Source organism: Balaenoptera acutorostrata, chromosome 8 (assembly GCF_949987535.1).
Source record: "Balaenoptera acutorostrata chromosome 8, mBalAcu1.1, whole genome shotgun sequence".
NCBI lineage: Eukaryota > Metazoa > Chordata > Mammalia > Artiodactyla > Balaenopteridae > Balaenoptera > Balaenoptera acutorostrata.
The window spans coordinates 67857101-67880203 of NC_080071.1; the positions used below are offsets into that span (position 1 = coordinate 67857101).

The following is a 23103-nucleotide window of genomic DNA, read 5'->3' on the forward strand; positions in this document are numbered from 1 at the left end:
GGTTACACTCCAGATTAGTGAAAAATATGACAGTGAGCAGGTACTATGTTATGATTAAGAACTGTGCATACAGTTGACCCTTAAACAGAGGTTTGAACTGTGCAGGTCCACTTATAAGCTGGTTTCTTTCACTAAATAGGTACTATAGTATTACATGATCTGTGGTTGGCCGAATCTTCGGATGCTGAACCACAGATAGGGAGGAAGTCCAACTGACTGTACAGATATACATAGATTTTTTTACTGAATAGGGGTTGACGCCCCTAACCCTCACCTTTTTCCAGGGTCAACTGTACTGTTTTCCTCCTTCTAATCTGTTATAACCAATGAGTGAAACTAGAGTCTGCCTTAAATTCTAATGCGAGACAATATCTACACTGCAATAACAGTGAAGTACTATGAAGACATATGTATCACATATTTACATTAAGTAAAATTGAATTTAAAATATTAAAAAAGGTATGTATAAAATATGCAATATGTTACATGAGTTTGAGTTTAAGATAAAGATTTCAATCCAGAAATCTCATGAAAACCATGTTGCTAAATCAAAAAATTATGTTGCTACATTTAAAAAATACATATTCTGTTTAAATGTCGGATTTTTAAATTATTTTTTTCTGGTTATAAGATTACTATACAACCAATGTAAAAAATCTACAAAATAGAGAAAATATTTAAAAAGTTAATGGAGTTCACTTGCGTTCCTTCTGTCACTCTTACCTCCACCTACTACAATAACATTAGGACTCTATTTTTTTAATGGAAATTATATTTAAAATGCTTATAATAACTGAGAATTTTGGATGCTATTTTAAAAAAAATTATTTTATAAACTTACATTAAGTTTGTCAACTTTCTTGAGTTTGAGTTTCCTGGCTAACTGGCATTTTCTGTGTTTCCACAGCACCTTGGGCATAGCCATGTCTGCCATAGCATTTAACTAGATTTCCTCTGGACCGTGAGCTCCTTGAAGGTTGGACTATAATTTGTTCAATCCTGTATTCCCGGAATCTGACACAGTCCCTAACATATGGTTGAAACTTGAATGCTGACCAAATGAATTTTATCTCATTTGCTTTTAACAAATTTAAGTGAATAGAACTTTTCAAATACATGTGTGCCTGGGACTATTTCATTGGGGAAAAAATAGTCCCTGTTAATATATGCTAAAATTTATCATGTAATGACTTCTTTTTATATTCCACTGGCCAAGACTTATGTCAGCTAGTCATACCCAGCTGCAAGGAAGGCTAGGAAATACAGTCATTATGCCGGGTAGTCAAGTAAATTGATGATTTTTATAAGAAGATATAACATGTGGTACATGATTATAAAGATGTGAGTTATTTCCAAGATTTATTCTAATGATGTTATATGTATATATCTATGGGAACAGTTGCTGTTTCTTACCTTTACAAGATGCACTGGTACTTGTGACTCACTCTAGAATTATTTGTTCTTTTGTGATGTAGTTCAAAAAGATATAAGGAACAATTATATAAAATTACAAAGAAGAAAATGTGCTAACCTCTCTTTTTTCATGTATGGCTAGAACATTATGAATAAAAGTTGATAAAATCTGAATATTTACCATATAATTAGTTTTCTCTTGCAATTTTTCCAAATCCAGGAAACCCATTAGCCAATTTGAAACTATCCTAAATAATTATGGAGACAAGTGAGGGGCATCTAGGAAAAGGCCTTTTTTCCCCTGCAGAGAAAGTGAAGCCCAGGAGGCTGAAAAGGAATGGATGGAGAAATAAGAGAAAAACCTGGAGATTCTTGCCAATAAAAATTCAAATGTCTAGAGGGTGTGATCAACAATACCATATGCTGCATAAGATTCAAGCAAAGTAAAGCCTGAAAAGTATCCATTACATGTAACTTTAATAATGAAACATTTCATATATACAAAAGAGTATATAATTTATAAGGAAGGTATAAAATAATGTTTAAAAAGCACCTATACTCACCATCCTACTTTAAGAAACAGAACAATACCAATACCTTTGATGACTTCTCTTGCTATCCCGGCCCCATGAGCCTGTGGCAGAGATTGCTACTTTCCTCCCAATATCTGTGCTCTCCTCCTCCCTGTTCTAAAACTCCTGATTTTCAGCTGGGCACATTTCTCAAGCTTCCTTGCATCTAACAATTACTAAATTCTAGCCAGAACACCATGAGGAGAAGTCATGTGTGCAACATTTAGAAACTGACCTTAAGAAGGTCACTTAGCCCTCCACTCTTCCACCTGTGATGGTGAGCCACCATAATCTTGTGAGTGAGGGTAATGCGCAAAAGATTAAACAAAAAGGCAGCAGGAGCCTGGTTCCTAGATAACCATGTAGAGCATGGTTGTCATGCCTAGAATATTTTCAATCTGTTTCAAAACAAAGAAATAAACTTACATCTTGCTTACATCACTATTTGGGATTTCTGTCAAATGCAGCTAAACCTATACCTTAACTAATACAATGTGCCTCCTCAGTCATATTTTTCTCTCACATTTCCAGGAGTAACTGCTATCCTGAATTTTAATTTTATCATTTCCTTGTTTTTTCTTTATAGTTTTTCTACAAAAGTATATGTAATCCTATATAATTTACTACTTAAATCCCTATGCTTTAAAAATGTAAATACACAGAATAATGCTAGATGTGTTTTCCTGCTTTATTACTCAACATTATGTGCATGCAATTAATCATTCTACTATATATAAATATCTAGATTGTTTCTAGTGTTTTACCATTATGAACAATGATAGTATGGATATTATTATATTTGTCTCCTGGCACATGGGTGTAAGATATTCTCTAGAGTACACTGCTAGAAATGGAATTGCTGGGTTATACAAATGCATGAACACACATACTCAACTTCACTAGATAATATATTGTATTACCAAGTAGTTACAACTAATTTACACTCCAACAGAGCAGATTTTAGTTCTCACTGCTTCAGATTCATACCAACAAGGGTACTGTCGGAATTCTTATTTTTGCCAATTTTAGACCATACAAATATCTCATGGTTGAAATTTGTATTGCTCTGTTTATTGTTTAAGTTGACCTCATTTTCATACCTATTATTGGCCAATTTTCCTTCTTTTGGGGAATACATGTTTTGATGATTTTTCTATTGAGATGTCTTTTTCTTATTGATTTTTTAAGTTCTCTTTATACACTCTTGAAAGTTACAAATCCTTTGTAGGTTCTATGTATTGCTCCCTGTATGAGCTTCTCTTTGCACTTTTTTTGTGTCTTTTGATCAACAGACATTCTTAACTTAGATGTTTCCTTTATATATAGTTTGCACTTCTTTGTATCTTGATGAGGAAATCTTTTGAATCTTGATGAGGAAACCCTACCCTTAAGTCATAAAGATATTCTTCCACTTTTTTTTTTATAAGAGTTTTATTGTTTTGCCTTTTGCAATTAGGTCTTTGTTTAAAATTGATTTCTTTGTGCAAGATGTGAGATAGGGATCCAAACTCATTTTTTTTTTCTCTAAATGGATCACCAATTAACTTAATGCCTTTTACTGAACAGTCAGTTCATCCTCTCCCAACCAATCTACAATGCTGCCTGTTATATACCACATTCCATACATGTCTGGGACTGTTTCAGGGATCTCTAACACTCTATCATTTGTGTCTGTGCTAATAACCAATGCCATAATTACCGCATCTTTTAAATAAATCTTGACATTTGATAGTGTAAGTTTCTCCACCTTGTTCTTCAGGGCTGACTTGGCTGTTATTCTTGGTTTTCACTCCTCTGCATATTTTTTTTATTGAGGTATAGTTGATTTATAATATTATATGTTTCAGATGTACAACCTAGTGATTCACAGTTTTTAAAGGCTGTACTCCATCTTTTGAATAAATTTTAAAAACAGCTTAATTTCCATCAAAAACCTGTAGAATTTTGTTTAAAAATACACTGAATTTGTAAATCAATTGGAAGATTTTTGACATTTTTAAAATTTTGATATCATGATTAAAGGTCATCCATCCATGAATATGGTGTATCTCTTCATTTATTTAGGTCTTTAATATCTTTCAATAAAACTTTGTAAATTTCTTCTCTAAAAGTCTTTACATATTTTGTTAGATGTATTCCTAGGTACCATAATATTGTTTCATGTAAAAGGAATTGAAAAATACAATTGATATGTACTGAACATGTCCCACAACTCTGCTAAACTTTCTTATTCAAATAATATTACTTGTTGTTTCTTTTAGTTTTCTATTAACCAAACATATTATCTAAAAGTCATGACAGTTTAGTTTCTTTCATTCAGTCCTAAAACCTTTATTTATTATTATTTATAAGGTTCCAACCACACTAGATAGGCTCACCAGTTCAACAATGAATAGAAATGACCAAAGGACATATTGTTTTGTCCCTCATTATAAAGGAAATGCTTTTAATTTTTCATAAGTAAGAATAATAAGGGTTAAGAATGATTGTAGATTTTTTTGGTATATTCTTTATCAGGATGTATGCCTACTTTGCCAAAAGTATTCTTTTAAGTATATTAATGTTGAACTTAATCATACACTTTTTGTGAACCTATTGAAATGATTACTTGGCTTTTCTTCTTTAATCTAATTATGTGGTTATTATATTAACAAATTTTTAAATGTCAAAGCAACTTTCGATTCTTCTTGAGGAAAATGCTAGGGGTTTATCAATTTCTTTGCAAAGAACCAGCAACTAGATTTATTTTCTATATTGTATCAATATATGGAAATTTATTGCATATGTATGTTTGTTTCTATGTTTCACTGATTACTATTGTTTATTAGGATTGATAAAATATTTTGTCATATTTTTCCCCTCAGTTAACTTAAACTTATACATTCTTTTCTTTTCTTTTAGTGGTTTTCCGAGAGATTACAATGCATCCTTAACTTATGGCTTTTAGAGTATAAAACAAATTATTCCTTTTACCACTTCCCTGAAAACAATGGGACATTAGAAGACTTTAATTCCATTTACTCTCCTCTTTGTTATTGTTGTAAGGCATTTTAATTCCATATATAAACCTCTACATTATATTACTGTTATTATTTTCATTGTCAACATTTAAATTACCCATATATTTATCTTTTCCATTGTTCTTAGCTTCTTTCTACAATTCTGTTTCCATCTGGGATCATGTTCCTTCTCCCTTTGCTATTATTATTAGTGTAGATTTGCTGTCAACAAATTCTTTCCATTTTTATTTATCTGAAACCTTTGTATATCATCATTTTTGAAGGATATTTTTGTGGATATAGAATTCTAGCATTTTTTTTTCTTTCAGCATTTTAAGAATATTTGCATTTTTATCTGGCTTCCATTGTTTCTATTGAGTAGTTAAGTCTTATTGTTGTCCTCATTTGAAGGTAATGTGTCTTTTTTACCCTGATTGCTTTTAATATTTTCTGTGTCTTCACTTTTTAGCAGGCTTGCTATAATATGTCTTGATGCAATTTCTATGTATTTGTTATTTTTGAGGTTCACAGAACTTCTTGAATCTATGGGTGGATGTCCTGTTTTAGTTTAGGAAATACTCTCTATTATTATCTGTTCAAATGTTATTTCTGTCCTATTCTCTCTCCTTTCTTCTAGAGTCTAATAACATATATGGTTAATTTTTTTTTCACTGATTTACAGTTCTCTAATTCTGTTTCTGTATTTTTTAAATTCTGTTTTATCTCTGTGCTTCTATTTGAGTATTTTATATTAATAAGTCTTTTAGTTCATTTACCATATCTTATGCTCCATCTAATTGTAGTTAAACTCATCAGCTGGTGAAGTATTAATTTCACATGTTATATTTTGAGTTTGAGAATGTTCATATGACTCTATTTTTATTTTTAAAAAATAGATTCCAAATATCTGGTAAAATAATGTTTTTTTCCAGTTGTTCTCTATTTTTTCAACATATTAATCACAGCCATTTTAAAGATCTTGGCTGTTAAATCCAATTATCAGAATCACTTGGTGGTTTGTCACTATTGTCTGTTTTTCTCTCTTGAAGGCTGGTCATATGGTCCTGTCTTTTGGGATGCCTAGTAATTTTTGATTGAATGCCAGATGGTATTTTTTTTTAAATCATAAAGGCTCCAAATGATGTCATCTTTCTCCTTAGAGGGTTCTCTTTCCCTACTGCTAAGTAGATAAACTGCAGGTTTCTCTCCTTTCATCTACTCAGGGAGTGCACTCAGTTAAGCTTGGGTTACCGCCCTACTATGGTTTTCTATATCTGATTTGTTCCTGGCCCTTCAAGGTTTTCAGCTAAGTGTTTGTTGTATTTTACAGAATTTCCCCTGATCATTCAGACCTTAAGAAAAAAAATCTTAAGATTATACTGAGGAGTGCCACACTGCTTTAAAGGGGTTTTTGTCATTGATGTTTTTTTTAAGCCTTCTGTTCTCTGCAGCCCAGGTATTTAGCAAGTGTTATGAGGAAAACATTGGTCAAAAATGTTCTGAAGTGAAAAATGGCCATGTGCTTCAGGTCTCCCAAAACACACCCAACAGCATCCCCCATACCTATCATCTATTAGCATCTGAACCAAATTTGAAAATTTCTGCCAAAGTTCCAGGGCAAAAGTGGTTGCAGAAGCCAGCTATCCTAGGTGTTTCCCTCTCTGAAGACATATGCTACATCTTCTCCTCTAACCTTTATATTTATTCATTTTTCTTCATATCTTCCAATTCTTTTTTCTCTCTGTATTTCATTTTGTATAATTTCATTCAGATCTATTTTCTAACCGCCAATTCTCTCTCGAGTTTTATCTACCTATTTCTTAAACATATTACTAATTTTCTGATTTATTTTCCTTAAACATATAAACTTACTTAATTTTGCATTCTGTATATGATAACTGCACTAGCTGAAGTTATTTTTGTAAGGATGTGTGTGTGGGGGGGGGTGGGAGTTAGTTTGTTTTTGCTGACTCTCCTGATGTTGCTTTGTTGCTATGTCTGTTTTTATATTTTTTTTTAAATTAGGAATTCACATTTATTGGAATTTTATTCAGGGGAATCCTGGAAAGTTTCTATTGAGAGTTCATTCCCCTAGAAAGGATATACATTTATTTCTGCCAGCCATCTGGAACACCAGCTAACCATTTTAAAATGCGATTCTTGTCCTTTTTTTAAAATTAATTAATTAATTTGTTTGTTTGTTTATTTCTGGCTGTGTTGGGTCTTCATTGTTGTGCACAGGCTTTCTGTAGTTGCTGCAAGCAGGGGCTACTCTTCGTTGCGGTGCATGGGCTTCTCATTGTCGTGGCCTCTCCTGTTGTGGAGCATGGGCTCCAGGAGTGTGGGCTTCAGTAGTTGCGGCACGTGGGCTCAGTAGTTGTGGTTCGCAGGCTCTAAAGGGCAGGCTCAGTAGCTGTGGCACACGGGCTCAGCCACTCTGTGGCATGTGGGATCTTCCTGGGCCAGGGCTCGAACCCATGTCCCCCGCATTGGCAGGCAGATTCTTAACCACTGCACCACCAGGGAAGCCTGCAATTCTTGTCTTTTTAAATAAAACTCTTAGGTAGAATGATTTCAGACTTTAAAGATGTAAAAGGCCTGACTTGTCATTACAAATTCTATGCAGAAATTCTATTTTCCATTTTTCAGCCAGAGCCCAAGGCAAAGAAAGGCAAGTTCTTTGCACCGCTGTTCAGCAGGTCTGAGTTCCAGTTCATGCACTCACAAAGTGAGTAGCATTGAAGGTTCTTGGCTTTATGCAGGGTCTCTTAATATGTCTCCTCACATCTCCCAGATTCTAGGCTCTGCCTCCAGTCTCTATCAAGACTATTAAACAAAAATTTCTACTTCTCTTTCTCCTTTCTTTCCTTCCTTCCTTTTTAATTCTGAGGATTTCCATTTTTTGAGCCAGGTTAGGCATCCACTGTAAAAAATATTCTTATGACATAATCACCTCTGCCTCCTTCAGAGCCCTTAACAGAGTACCTTTACACACAGTAGACATTCAGAAATTATTTGTTGAAAGAAGGAAGGAATAATAAGCAAACTTAATTCAAAAGACCAACTTAATTGTGAATTTAATTTCACTAAGCTTAGCAAAAAGTTTAAAGCAATTTCCTCAAATGTAATTTCTCAATGGGAAAAGATGGTTTTTAAAATAAACTTTTAGATTCTCTAAGAGCCCAGCAAAAGTGAGGTAACCCTTTTTCTATAGTTTTATAGCAGCAATGAATTTTTCCATTAAAATTGGTTAAAGGAGTAGTCATAATATACATTGTATCATTTACAACAAAGAAATTTGTGTAGCATTTTTTCAATTCATGATGTAGTCAAGATACCTTTCATTAAATTGTTCACTTTTTCATAAGCAATATATTTTTACTTTATATGAAAATGTCTTGCATACTTTAACAAATGATAATAAAGTGATTTAAAATTCAAAAAAAATATTCTTGATACTTTACATTCTAATACTTTGTATCCAGAAGCTTTCCTAAGATAATTATCCCACCACATTACTGGAATCAAAAGTTCAGCATTGGATCTGGCTAAGTGACCTAATTAAAAGGTCACTTTGACCTTTAAAAATCTGTTTCAATAAAATGCTTTTGTTGGATACCATACTATAGCAGGGTGAAGAGTAAAATAACATTATGACATTGCAGTGCTTCTCAGGGAACCCAACATGTAACAGAGATAAATACAGACACTTTCAAATTTGTTGTGGAGGAGAGATTAAGCAATAGCTAAATGGGATATGTTATTAAGAAATCAGTTTTGAAAGTAGAAAAAGCAATTCCATTTCTGTCCATGAAGTAATAAACAAATGGGACCTAATTAAACTTAAAAGCTTTTGCACAGCAAAGGAAAACACTGACAAAATGAAAAGACAACCTACCAGTGAATAGGAGAAAATATTTGCAAATGATATGACTGATAAGGGGTTAATATCCAAAATTTATAAACCACTCATACAATGCAACAGCAAAAAAATAAACAACCCAATCATAAAATGGGCAGAAGACCTAAATAGACATTTTTCCAAAGAAGACATACAGATGGCCAATCGGCACATGAAAAAATGCTCAACATCACTAATCATCAGAGAAATGCAAATCAAAACCACAATGAGATATCCCTTCACACCTGTCAGAAAGGCTATTGTCAAAGAGTCTACAAATAACAAATGTTGGTGAGGATGTGGAGGAAATGGAACACTTGCACACTGTTGGTGGGACTGTAAACTGGTATAGCCACTATGGAAAACGGTATGGTGTTTCTTCAAAAAACTAAAGATACAACTACCATATGATCCAGCAATTCCACTAGTGGTTACCAAGGGGGAGAGGGAAGGAAGTAGGGGTGAGATAGGGGTATGGGATTAAGAGACAAACTACTATGTATAGAATAAATAAGCAACAATGATATAATGTACAGTACAGGGAAATATAGCCATTATCTTGTAATAATTTTGAATGGAGTATAATCTATAAAAATATTGAATAACTATCTCGTACACCAGCAACTAATATAATATTGCACATCAACTATACTTCAATTTAAAAAAGAAGTACACCTATGGGACTTATATCAAACAACTGTTTTCAGAACTTGGACAACAGGTAGCATATGACTTATCCCTGAGAGAAGAAAAACAAATGAGATGATCCGATAAATCTACCAGCTTTTTGCACAAGGATGGGGGGGGTCCAAGTAGAGTGTGTCAGTCTAGAAGATTTTAAGACACAGATGTTAAACTTTGGGGAGAAAAAGATGGCTACAACTTATAGAGGAGACTGTCATAAAAAAAGGAAGCTTTTCAGAGAAAGGGCTCCAGAAATTCCATAGGGCACATTTCATTCTTTTGTCAAATAACAATCTACACATGCATAGAATGAAACAACAAAGGCCAGTCTAAGGACATTTAATTTCAAGGGAAAGAAAAAGGGCAGGAAAAAAGAACAAATAATATATGAGAGAAATAAAAAAACAAATAACAAAATCAAAATGATAGATTTAAACCTAACTATAGGGGATTAGCTCAAAATGGCAGAGTAAAAGGATATGTGTTCACCCCTTTTTACAAGAACACTGGAATCACAACTAACTGCTGAACAACCATTAACAAAAAACTCTGGAACATACCAAAAAAGATACCTTACATCCAAAGACAAAGGAGAAGCCACAAAGAGAGAGTAGGAGGGATGCAATTGCAATAAAATCAAATCTCATACCCGCCAGGTGGGCGACCCACAAACTGGAAAACAATTATACCACAGACGCTCCCCCACTGGAGTGAAAGTTCTGAACCCCACATTAGGCTTCTGAACCTGGGGGTCCAGCAATGGGACAAGGAGACCACAGAGAATCTGGCTTTGAAGGCCAGTGGAATTTGATTGCAGGACTTCCACAGGTCTGGGAGAAACAGAAACTCCACTCTTGGAGGCCACACACAAAGTCTTGTGTGTACCAGGACCCAGGGGAAAAAAGCAGTGACCCCATAAGAGACTGGGCCAGACCTACCTGCTAGTATGAGAGGGCCCCCTGCAGAGGTGGGAGGTGGCTGTGGCTCACTGTGGGGACAAAGACACTGGCAGCAGCAGTTCTGGGAAGTACTAATTAGTGTAAGCCCTTCCAGCGGCCACCATTAGCCCCAGCAAACAGCCTGTAGGCTCCAGTGCTGTAGGCTCAGGCCAAAAAACCAACAGGGAGAAAACACAGCCCCATCCATCAGCAGACAAGACAAATGGATTAAAGTTTTACTGAGCATGGCCCTGCCCACCAGAGGGACAAGACCTAGTTCTACCTACTACCAGTCCCTCCCATCAGGAAGCTTGCACAAGCCTCTTAGATAGTCTCATCCAAGAGAGGGAAGACAGCAGATGCAAGAAGAACTACAATCCTACAGCCTGTGGAATGAAAACGACAATCACAGAAAGTTAGACAAGATGAAATGGCAGAGGATTATGTCCCAGATGAAGGAACAACATAAAACCCCAGAAAAACAACTAAGTGAAGTGGAGATAGGAAACCTTCTGGAAAAAAATTCAGAATAATGATAGTGAAGATAATCCAGGATCTCAGAAAAAGAATGGAGGAAGGAATCAAGAAGATGAAAGAAATGTTTAACAAAGACCTAGAAGAACTAAAGAACAAACAAACAGAGATGAACAATACAATAACTTACATGAAAAATACACTAGAAGGTATCAATAGAAGAATAACTGAAGCAGAAGAATGGATAAGTGACCTGGAAAACAGAATGGTGGCAATTGCTGCTGCAGAACAGAATAAAGAAAAAAGAATGAAAATAAATGAAGACAGTCTAAGAGACCACTGGGACAACATTAAACTCACCAACATTCACATTACAGAGGCCCCAGAAGGAGAAGAGAGAGAGAAAGGACCTGAGAAAATATTTGAAGAGATAATAGCTGAAAACTTGCCAAACATGGGAAAGGAAAGAGTCACCCAAGTCCAGGAAGCACAGAGTGCCAGGTAGGTTGAGCCAAGGAGGAACATGCCAAGACACAGAGTAATCAAATTGACAAAAATTAAAGACAAGGAAAAAATATTAAAATATTAAAATATTTGCAAACGAATCAATGGACAAAGCATTAATCTCCAAAATATATAAACAGCTCATGCAGCTCAATATTAAAAAAACAAACAACCCAATCCAAAAATGGGCAGAAGACCTAAATAGAAATTTCTCCAAAGAAGACATACAGATGGACAAGAAGTACATGAAAAGCTGCTCAACATCACTAATTATTAGAGCAATGCAAATCAAAACTACAATGAGGTATCACCTCACACCCATTAGAATGGGCATCATCAGAAAATCTACAAACAACAAATGCTGGAGAGGGTGTGGAGAAAAGGGAACCCTCTTGCACTGTTGGTGGGAATGTAAATTGATACAGCCACTATGGAGAACACTATGGAGGTTCCTTAAAAAACTAAAAATAGAAGTATCATACGACACAGCAATCCCACTACTGGGCATATACCCTGAGAAAATCATAATTCAAAAAAAGTCATGTACCACAATGTTCATTGCAGCTCTATTTACAATAGCCAGGACATGGAAGCAACCTAAGTGTCCATCAACAGATGAATGGATAAAGAAGATGTGGCACATATATACAATGGAATATTACTCAGCCATAAAAAGAAACGAAATTGAGTTATTTGTAGTGAGGTGGATGGACCTAGAGTCTGTCATACAGAGTGAAGTAAGTCAGAAAGAGAAAAACAAATACCATATGCTAACACATATATATGGAATCTAAAAAAAAAAAAAAAAAAGGTCATGAAGAACCTAAGGGCAAGACGGGAATAAAGACATAGACCTACTAGAGAATGGACTTCAGGATATGGGGAGGGGGAAGGGTAAGCTGGGACAAAGTGAGAGAGTGGCATGGACATATATACACTACCAAATGTAAAATAGATAGCTAGTGGGAAGCAGCTGCATAGCACAGGGAGATCAGCTCGGTGCTTTGTGACCACCTAGAGAGGTGGGATAGGGAGGGTGGGAGGGAGGGAGACGTAAGAGGGAAGAGATATGGGGATATTTGTATATGTATAACTGATTCACTTTGTTATGAAGCAGAAACTAACACACGATTGTAAAGCAATTATACTCCAATAAAGATGTTTAAAAAAAAAAAGAAAAAAGAAAAAGAAGTTGTAGTACATATATACAATGGAATATTACTCAGCCATAAAAAGTAAGTAAAAAATTGGGTCATTTGTTGAGATGTGGATGGATCTAGAGACTGTCATACAGAGTGAAGTAAGTCAGAAAGAGAAAAACAAATATCGTATATTAACGCATATATGTGGAACCTAGAAAAATGGTACAGATGAACCAGTTTGCAGGGCAGAAATTGAGACACAGATGTAGAGAACAAATGTATGGACACCAAGGGGGGAAAGCGGTGGGGGGTGGTGGTGTGGTGAATTGGGCGATTGGGATTAACATGTATACACTGATGTGTATAAAAATGATGACTAATAAGAACCTACTGTATAAAAAAATAAATAAAATAAAATTCAAAAAAAAAAAGCAACAAGGGAAAAATGACAACATACAAAGGAATTCCCATGTTATCACCCGATTTCTCAGCAGAAACTCTGCCTGCATGAAGGGAGTGGCATGATATATTTAAAGTGATGAAAGGGAGGAACCTGCAACCAAGAATACTCTACCCAGCAAGGCTCTCATTCAGATTTGACAGAAAAATCAAAAACTTTACAGACAAACAAAAGCTAAGAGAATTCAGCACCACCAGACGAGCTTTGCAACAAATGTTACAGGAACTCCTCTAGGTGGGAAAGAGACCAGCAACTTAAAACAACCTTGTACATATATAGACTGCTATATCAAAATCTCATGGGAACAGCAAACCCAAAAACTACAATAGATACACACACAAAAAAGAAAAAGCAAGCCAAACACAACACTAAAGGTGGTCATCAAACCACAAGAGAAGAGAACAAAAGAGGAAGGGAGGAAAAAAGACCTACAAAAACAAACCCAAAGCAATTAAGAAAATGGAAGTAGGAACATACATATCGATAATTACCTTAAATGTAAATGGATTAAATGCTCCAACGAAAAGACATAGACTAGCTGAATGGATACAAAAACAAGACCTGTATATATGCTGTCTACAAGAGACCCACTTCAGACCTAGGGACACATACCGACTGAAAGTGAGGGGATAGATGAAGGTATTCCATGCAAATGGAAATCAAAAGAAAGCTGGAGCAGCAATACTCATATCAGACAAAATAGACTTTAAAATAAAGTCTGTTATAAGAGACAAAGAAGGACAGTACATAATGATCAAGGGATCAATCCAAGAAGAAGACATAACAATTGTAAATATTTATGCACCCAACATAGGACCACCTCAATATATAAGGTAAATACTTACAGCCTTAAAGTGAGAAATCGACAGTAGCACTATAACAGTGGGGAACTTTAACACCCCATTTTCTTCAATGGACAAATCATCCAGACAGAAAATCAATAAGGAAACATAGGCCTTAAATGACACATTAGACCAGATGGACTTAATTGATATTTATAGAACATTCCATCCAAAAGCAGCAAAATACATATTCCTTTCAAGTGCACAAGGAACATTCTCCAGGATTGACCACATGCTGGGCCACAAAGTGAGCATCAGTAAATTTAAGAAAATTGAAATCATATCAAGCATCTTTTCCAACCACAACACTATGAGATTAGAAATAAACTACAAGAAAAAAACTGTAAAAAAAACACAAACACGTGGAGGCTAAATACTATGCTACTAAACAACCAATGGATCACTGAAGAAATCAAAGAGGAAATTTAAAAATACCTAGAGACAAATGCAAATGATACCAGAAAACTACCAGAGCTCATCAATGAACTCAGTAAAGTTGCAGGATACAAAATTAATATATAGAAATCTGTTCCATTTCTATACACTAACAATGAACTATCAGAAAGAGAAATTCAATAAACAATCCCATTTACCATCACATCAAAAAGAATAAAATACCTAGGAATAAACCTACCTAAGGAAGCAAAAGACCTGTACTCCAAAAACTATAAGATGCTGATGAAAGAAATCAAAGACGACACATACAGATGGAAAGATATACTATGTTTTTGGATTAGAAGAATCAATACTGTCAAAATGACTATACTACCCAAGGCAATCTACAGATTCAATGCAATCCCTATCAAATTACCAATGGCATTTTTCACGGAACTAGAACAAAAAAATCTTAAAATTTGTATGGAGACACAAAAGACCCTGAATAGTCAAAGCAATCTTAAGAAAAAAAAAAACGGAGCTGGAGGAATCAGGCTCCCTGACTTCACACTATACTACAAAGCTATAATAATCAAGACAGTATGGTACTGGCACAAAAACAGAAATAGAGATCAGTGGTACAGGATAGAAAGTCCAGAGATAAACCCACGCACATATGGTCACCTTATCTTTGATAAAGGAGGCAAGAATATACAATGGAGAAAAGACAGCCTCTTCAGTAAGTGGTGCTGGGAAAACTGGACAGCTACATGTAAAAGAATGAAATTGGAAAACTACATAACACCATACAAAAAAATAAACTCAAAATGTATTAAAGACCTAAATGTGAGACCAGACACTATAAAATTCGTAGAGGAAAACATAGGAAAAACACTCTCTGACATAAATCGCAGCAATATCTTTTTTCGACCCATCTCCCAGAGTAATGGAAATAAAAACAAAAATAAACAAATGCAACCTAATTAAACTCAAAAGCTGTTGCACAGCAAAGGAAACCATAAACAAAATGAAAAGACAACCCACAGATTGGGAGAAAATATTTGCAAATGATGTGAACGACAAGCGATTAATCTCCAAAATTTACAAACAGCTCATGCAGCTTAATATCATAAAAACAAACAACCCAATCAAAAAATGGGCAGAAGACCTAAATATACATTTCTCCAAAGAAGACATACAGATGGCCAAGAGGCCCATGAAAAGATGTTCAACATTGTTAATTATTAGATAAATGCAAATCAAAACTGCAATGAGGTATCACCTCACACCAGTCATAATGGCCATCATCAAAAAGTCTACAAATGATAAATGCTGGAGAGGGTGTGGAGAAAAGGGAACCCTACTACACTGTTGGTGGGAATGTAAATTGGTACAGCCACTATGGAGAACATAGGGAGGTTCCTTAAAAAACTAAAAACAGAGCTACCATATGATCCTGCAATCCCACTCCTGAGCATATATCTGGAGAAAAACATGGTCTGAAAGGATACATGCACCCCAATGTTCATTGCAGCACTATTTACAATAGCCAAGACACAGAAGCAACGTCAGTGTCCATCAACAGAGGAATGGATAAAGAAGATGTGGTACATATATGCAATGGAATATTACTCAGCCATTAAAAAGAATGAAATAACGCCATTTACAGCAACATGGATGGACCTAGAGATTGTCATACTGAGTGAAGTAAGTCAGACAGAGAAAGAGAAATATCGTATGATATCGCTTATATGCAGAATCTAAAAAGAAATGATACAAATGAACTTATTTAGAAAACAGAAACAGACTCACAGACTTAGAGAACGAACTTATGGTTACTGGGGGGAGGATGGGGGAAAGGGATAGTTAGGGAGTTTGGGATTGACATGTACACACTGCTATTTTTAAAATGGATAACCAACAAGGACCTACTGTATAGCACAGGGAACTCTACTCAATATTATGTAACAACCTAAATGGGAAAAGAATTTGAAAAAGAATAGGTACATGTATATGTATAACTGAATCATTTTGCTCTACACCTGAAACTATCACCTAAACATTGTTAATCAACTATACTATAATATAAAATAAAAAGTTTAAAAAAACAGAAAATAACAAGTGTTGGAGAGGATGAGGAGAAATTAGAACTGTTGTACATTACTGGTAGGAATGTAAAATGGTGCAGCCACTGTAGAAAGCAGTATGATGGTTCCTCAAAAAATTAAACATAGAATTACTATGTGATCCAGCAATTCCACTTCTATGTTTATGCCCCAAAAGAACTGAGAATAGAGACACAAACAGATATTTGTATACCAAATAAGCATTACTCACAATAGCCAAAAGGTCAAAAAAACCCATGTCCATCAACAATGGAATGGATAAATAAACTGTGACATGTAAAAACAATGTATTATTATTCAGCATTAAAAGGGAATGAAATTCTGATACATGCTACAAGACTATGAACCTTGAAAACATTATGGTAAGTGAAATAAACTACACAAAAAGTGGGGAAAAAAACCCTAATTATATCATAATTACATTAAATATAAATGGTCTAAATACTCCAATTAAAAGTCAGAAACTTTCAGACTGAATAAAAAAGCAAGACCTAAATATATAATGTCTACAAGTAAACCACATTAAATATAAAATCATAGATAAGATACAAATGAAAGTATGAAAGCAAATATACCACCTAAGCACTAATCATTAAATTGCTGGAGTAGATATATTAGCATCAGTGAAAGTAGATTCCAGGGATAGGAACCAACATATTATAATGATAAAAGGGTCAAGTCATAAAGATATAAAAAGAAAACTAAACATCTATGCAGGTACTAACCAAACTTCAAAATACATGAAGCAAAACTGAAATACATATAAAGAGAAATGGAAAAATCTACACTTACAGAGATTTTAACACAAGTAGGATGGAAATCAATAAGGATATAAAAGTCTTGATCAGTATTATCAACCAAATGAACCTAACAAACACTTATAGAAAACCCCATCAAAAAAACAGGAAAATATACACTCTTTTCAAGTATGCATCTAGATAGACTATATGATGGGCCATAAAACAAATCTCAGTAAATTAAAAGGACTAAAATCATACAAAGTATGTTTAATAATCACAATGGAATTAAATTAGAAATTAGAGTGATATTTGGAAAATCCCCATATATTTGGAAATTAAACATAATTCTAAATCACCCAGGGTCAAAGAAGAAATCATATGACAAATCAGAAAATATTCTGAACTGAAAACACAATATGTTAAAATTTGTGTGATGTTAAACAGTGCTCAAAAGGAAAATTATAGCTTCATATGGTTATATTAGAAGAGTGAAAATCGATTTTTAAAATTTCTACCTTAAGAAGTTAGAAAAAGAGAGGGAGGCAAATTAAATCCAAAGTAGGCATCATTTACTTAGGATACCACCACACACTCAGTGGAATAGCTAAAATTAAAAGGACTGATAACACTGTTATAGCAAGAACAGGGAACAACTGGAATTCTCATACATTGCTGGTAGTATGTAAAATGATACTATCCAAAAATAATGACACAAAAGTTGTGTGTTTATAGCAGCTTTATTAATAGTAGCCAAAAACAGAAATAGCCCAAGTGTCTAAGAGCTGATGAATGGATAAAAAATTGTGATACAGACACACAAGGAAATACTATTATGTTTTATATTCCCTTTTAATCCTCATTCCCCACTGTTATTTCCTCTCATCCCCATTCTAACGTATTTGATCTGGATTTTTTTTTTTTTGGTATGCATTACTGTAGAACACATTGTAATTGTAATTTTAATATTTAAGTGTACATAAATAGGATTGTGCTAGAGATCTTATTCTGGATCCATCTGTCTATACTTGTGCCAGCCCATATACTGTATTACTGTAAATCAGTATCTAGTAGTCCTACCACCTCTTCACCCCCCACCCCCTTCTTTTTTTGAAGTATACTTAGCTATTTATGGATATACATTTTTGAATAAGTTATTACCTTTCAAAAATGCAGCTAAAATTGATTGCAATCACCTTTAATTCAAGAAACTTGAAAGTCTTTACTAAGATATTTTATATCCTGTAATAAGAGCTTTAAACCTGTTGTTACAGCATTTTGATGTCATATTCTGTGTTAATTCTTAGATAATTGACAGTCTGCTTGTGGGAATGTATCTTGTTTTTATTGTATTTTTAATTGGTTATTATTTATGTGCAGAAATGGTATTCATTCTAATAATTTGTTGATTCTATTGGATTTTCTATGTAATTAATTACTCCATCTGAAAAATGACAGTTTTATCTCATCTCTAGGCTCAAAATAATCTTCCTTTGGAACTTTGGAGACACTGTTCCATTGTATTCTAGCATCTAGAGTTGCTAATGAGAATTTCAATGGCAGTTCCATTCTTATCCATTATACATTACGTGTTGCTTTTGTTAGTTTTGTTTTCCCTTCAAAAGCTTTCAGATCTTGTGTTCTAGATATTCAGAAATTTCAAAGAATATGTTTAGGTGTGGGCTATTTATTTTAATTTTTAATGCTCAACAGTATCTTAAACTGAAAACACCATGTCTTTTTTTAAACTATGGGAAATGTTCATGTATAATTTTTCTCTGTGTTATGGGAGATTTCTTCACTTTATATCCTAATTCTTATATGAAATTTTACTTCCAGAAAATTTATTTATAATTTCTAAAGGCAGCTTTTTGTTCTACAATTGCTTCTTTATTACAACAGGCTATTCTTGAAGTTATTTTCTGTCCTTTGAATTATCTGTTTTCACCAATGTTAGCTACTCTTTTGGCCTTTCTCATTGCTGTCTTTTCCTCCTATGTTTAATGATTTGGATATACTGCAGTGCTTCACCTCTAGATCTTTGTATGGGCTTGCTCCCTCCTTACTTCAATCAAGTCTTTATTCAAATAGACCCCAATAGGAAATGATTTTTTAGACTTAGAAATTTGCTAACTTCCAGATTTATCTATAATTACATAAAGCATAATTTCTCAATGCAATGTTATACATACTATAAATTTGTCTCTACTAGTCAACCCATAAAAGTCCCTGCAGTACAGAATTGTTGCAGCAAAGTGAGAAAACCCTCAACCAAGATACTTCCACTCTCTAGAGCAGATTCTCCAACTGGTGGAGCTGAGGTTGGTGTGGCATGGAAAAGAGAGTTGGCTTCCCAGTAGAATAAGAATTCATACAGGCTCTTAAGTCATCTCCCTTTCTCCATTTAATCAGACACCTCCTATACCATGGAATTTACCTATTTTCTATTTCAGAGTCATTATTTGTTAGCTCAATTTAGATATTTCTTCTCCTCGCCCTCAGTGTAGAAGAGAATATTATCTGGGACTGCCAATATTTATCTCTTGTGTTGCAATTAAATTTGCACATGTTTCTGCCTTGTTTCCCCAAGAGGAATTTAAATTTCTGTAAGGCCATGCATGTGTTTATTTTTCTTTAAAATTCTTAAATTATTTGCTCACAAAAGTAGCATGCATGTACATAAAGTTTACAAATCTAACCATTTTACATTTGAAAAAGTAAGTGAAAACCTTAAAATGGAATTTTTTTATATATAACTTAACTTCCATAACTGGATTATTTTATTAAACCAACCAGATTTATGACTTAATAATCTATGAAATAACAATGATGAGATTGACTACCGAACACTTTTGCAAATTTGTCTTGGGAGATATAAAAACAACACAGAAGAACAGAGTTTAAAACAGGAATAATTCTACCTTATTTTATAAGGGTTATAATATTTATTCCCAGTTGTAAATTTTAATTTAAAATATGTGATATAACAACTGTTATCAATATATATGAAATGGCTCTTGGATTACATGCTAAAACTTATGAATGAAAAAATTCTCCTGCTCAAAATAGTTTCCTACCCAGCATTCCATAGTGAATAGTCTAATGTGACTATTTTATATTTAATTTACTACTTCTGTAGGACTTTACAAAATGCAAATAGCATTCTTCAGAATGACAGTATCATTGGTAAATAGTTTATCAGAGATTAGCAGGGTCTCCTAGAGACAACACAGGTTGTTATGTTTACATAAAAGCAAGGAGAGAAAAAGAAAAAAAATAAGTTAGGGAACTTAAAGAATACTATGGGAAAGCAGAAAGCTTGCATAAAAACACTAGATAGCAGAGAGGATGGGAGACATCATGAGGAAGAAGGACAATAAAAGACAAGTAAGGGTCCTGCAAATAAATTTTCATTTATTTATAAATTTTGCCTGGGTTAAACCTTGATATTTATAGTACAGGTGATTTAAAACTTATATTCAGGGGCTGCAAGTATTAATAGGGAAGAAATAATCACCATGATGGCCACCCCCCCAATATGGAGGAAGGTGGTTGGGAGCATGACCAAATGAGACTCTGGGCTTTTTCCCACTTCCTTTCCCCACTCATAGCCAAATCATCTATACTTTTATCAATTTCATATAAAATATTAAATATTCTGATCTCTGGTCTTACTCACTGACTCAATTTCTTGGCTTATTCTTGCTCAAAAACTTATGTTAATTAACTAAAAATCTTAAAATCACTACTCTAACTTAAAATAGAATTATTGCTATGATTAGCATCCTAATTGGGCATGCCCAATTACCCACAACGTGTTTCTCTAGAAAACTGTATCCAGAATTCTATCCTTGGATGCCAGAAGCCTCTATCCTCTTGTCCCAGTGGGACAGAGAACTCCCTCTGCCAGTAGGTAGTCAGGGTGGTTCCTGTTGTCTAAGCTGAGACATGAATAGGGTAGGGCCTAAGATTGCATAGTGGTTTATACTCCTATCAAGCAAGAGCTGAAGAAGTATATTATGGCCAAATATAAACTTTTGCTTTAATTCTTAATTGCAAATGAAATTGTGCTTTAAAAAAAGGTATTAGCCACATTTACATTTTAAGACTTATAGAATACTATTCTGGAAAACATATTCATCTTATCTATGTCTGCCAATGTGTTTTCCTGATTCTAAAGATAATTCTATAGTTCAGTAGATTAAGCAATATTATACCAATCATAAAAAAGGCATAGGCTGTCCATGAATAAACTAAAGTATTTTAGTAATGAATAAGTAAGTAATGTATGTATGAACAGTAATGAATAAGACAGCAAAATATATAATTCAGCTAGAAGATAAGAAAGCCAAAAAATTAAAATAGCTTTAGAAATTACCTGGAGTTTTAACAATTGTTGCTATGGGCTGAAATTTCATAGGGAGAAACAGTCTGAAACAATTCACACAACATTCAGATCAGATGTTTTAAACAAGCTCATCAAAGAAGTAGTGTTAAGACTCATCATTAACACTTAAGAGAAAACTACAAACTCGTACTTACTTACATTTATGTAAAGAGTGTATCTTTTCATCCCACTTTGTGCTTCAGTTTCCCACATAAAATGGGGCATGAATATTAAATAAGAAACACATATAAAGTATTCATAAGTTGAAACAGTCCCTAGTACATAATTGCTTAATAAATATTAGCTATTATTATTTGACATTCTTATTAGAGATTAGTATTGTAAAAAGGGCAAAATCAAGTAAAAGTGCATACTAATTTATGCTTTTTATTAATTTTGCCCAGCAAAGGTATTATAACCTCTGCAAATGATGATTTGAGATAATTATTCTAATCCTTTTACCTCTATTTCTTTTATCTTATTGCTCTGACAGAACCACTAGTGTAACAATTGCCTGTAGAAATGTGGAAGATTAAAAAAGGTACATAATGAATTCATAGATCTGGCTAAGGAGGTTTCTAGGCAGAATTTTTAAAGTGCCAATTGTTCACTTAATTGCCTATGATAAAGTATGGATGGAGTAATGAGCTTCAAAAGGAGGGAATAAGTTTTCAAGCAGAATTTAGAGGAAATACGGAACCAAGGATTGCTGGGTTCAAAAATAAGACTGTTTCTCGTTTCCAGCCACTCCAGACAGCAAAAGGTTCACACAGTAAGAAATGACATTAGTACAAAGATCAAATCCAGGGAACTGCCAGTAAAACTGTGGCCTCAGTGTCAAGATCTCAGGGGTGAGACTGGAAAACCCTTTATTAAGACCTTAGAAAGATTTGAGACATGTTGGTAGATCCTCACATCTAGACAAGACGGCTTCTAAGAATCTTAAAGGTGTGCTCTGATCTTCTCTGCTACACAAAAAATGCCATTAAGTATCTTCAGGGTATTGTCCCACAGCAGCCTCACACAAAGTCCAAAATCAAGAAGGGTCTGTGTTGAAGAGATGTGCAGATATGACTTTTGTCTAACAGAGTTTATTTCAATGTGATACCTAGGAAGTCCACAAAGTTTTAAAGACTTGAACTTGGACTAAGACAGAAATAGCTCAAAATGACAAGACCTATGGGCCTTCACCCTTTTACAGACAGAAAGCATGCTGAGAAAACCAACACATATTTTAAAAGGTGCTTTTTTTATGGAAAAGGAAAGGTGACTCAGAGAATGCAGCCAAGAGTCCACTGGTCAGAGCTAACAGCTACAAAGAACCACTTCCAGAGGAACAGGCCCACATTAACAAACGTGCAACATGTGCTGATTGTGTATTTCAGAACTGCTATATTCTTCCCATTTCCCCCTGTCTGAGCAGTGTTTATTCTGATTATCCCTGTCTCACTATTATATGTTGGGTATGTCTAGAGCAAATGACTAATAACATTAGTTCACAAATCTTTCCATCCAGGGAAATCATACTTGAGGAGCTATACCTAAAGAA

At 34.2% G+C, this 23103-nt stretch overlaps 1 protein-coding gene across 9 annotated transcripts in view; it reads right to left on the reverse strand.

Moving 5' to 3' along the window:
* The window catches only part of KANSL1L (KAT8 regulatory NSL complex subunit 1 like), a 157057-nt gene that overhangs the window by 24707 nt on the left and 109247 nt on the right, over positions 1–23103 (reverse strand). The window lies entirely within an intron of this gene.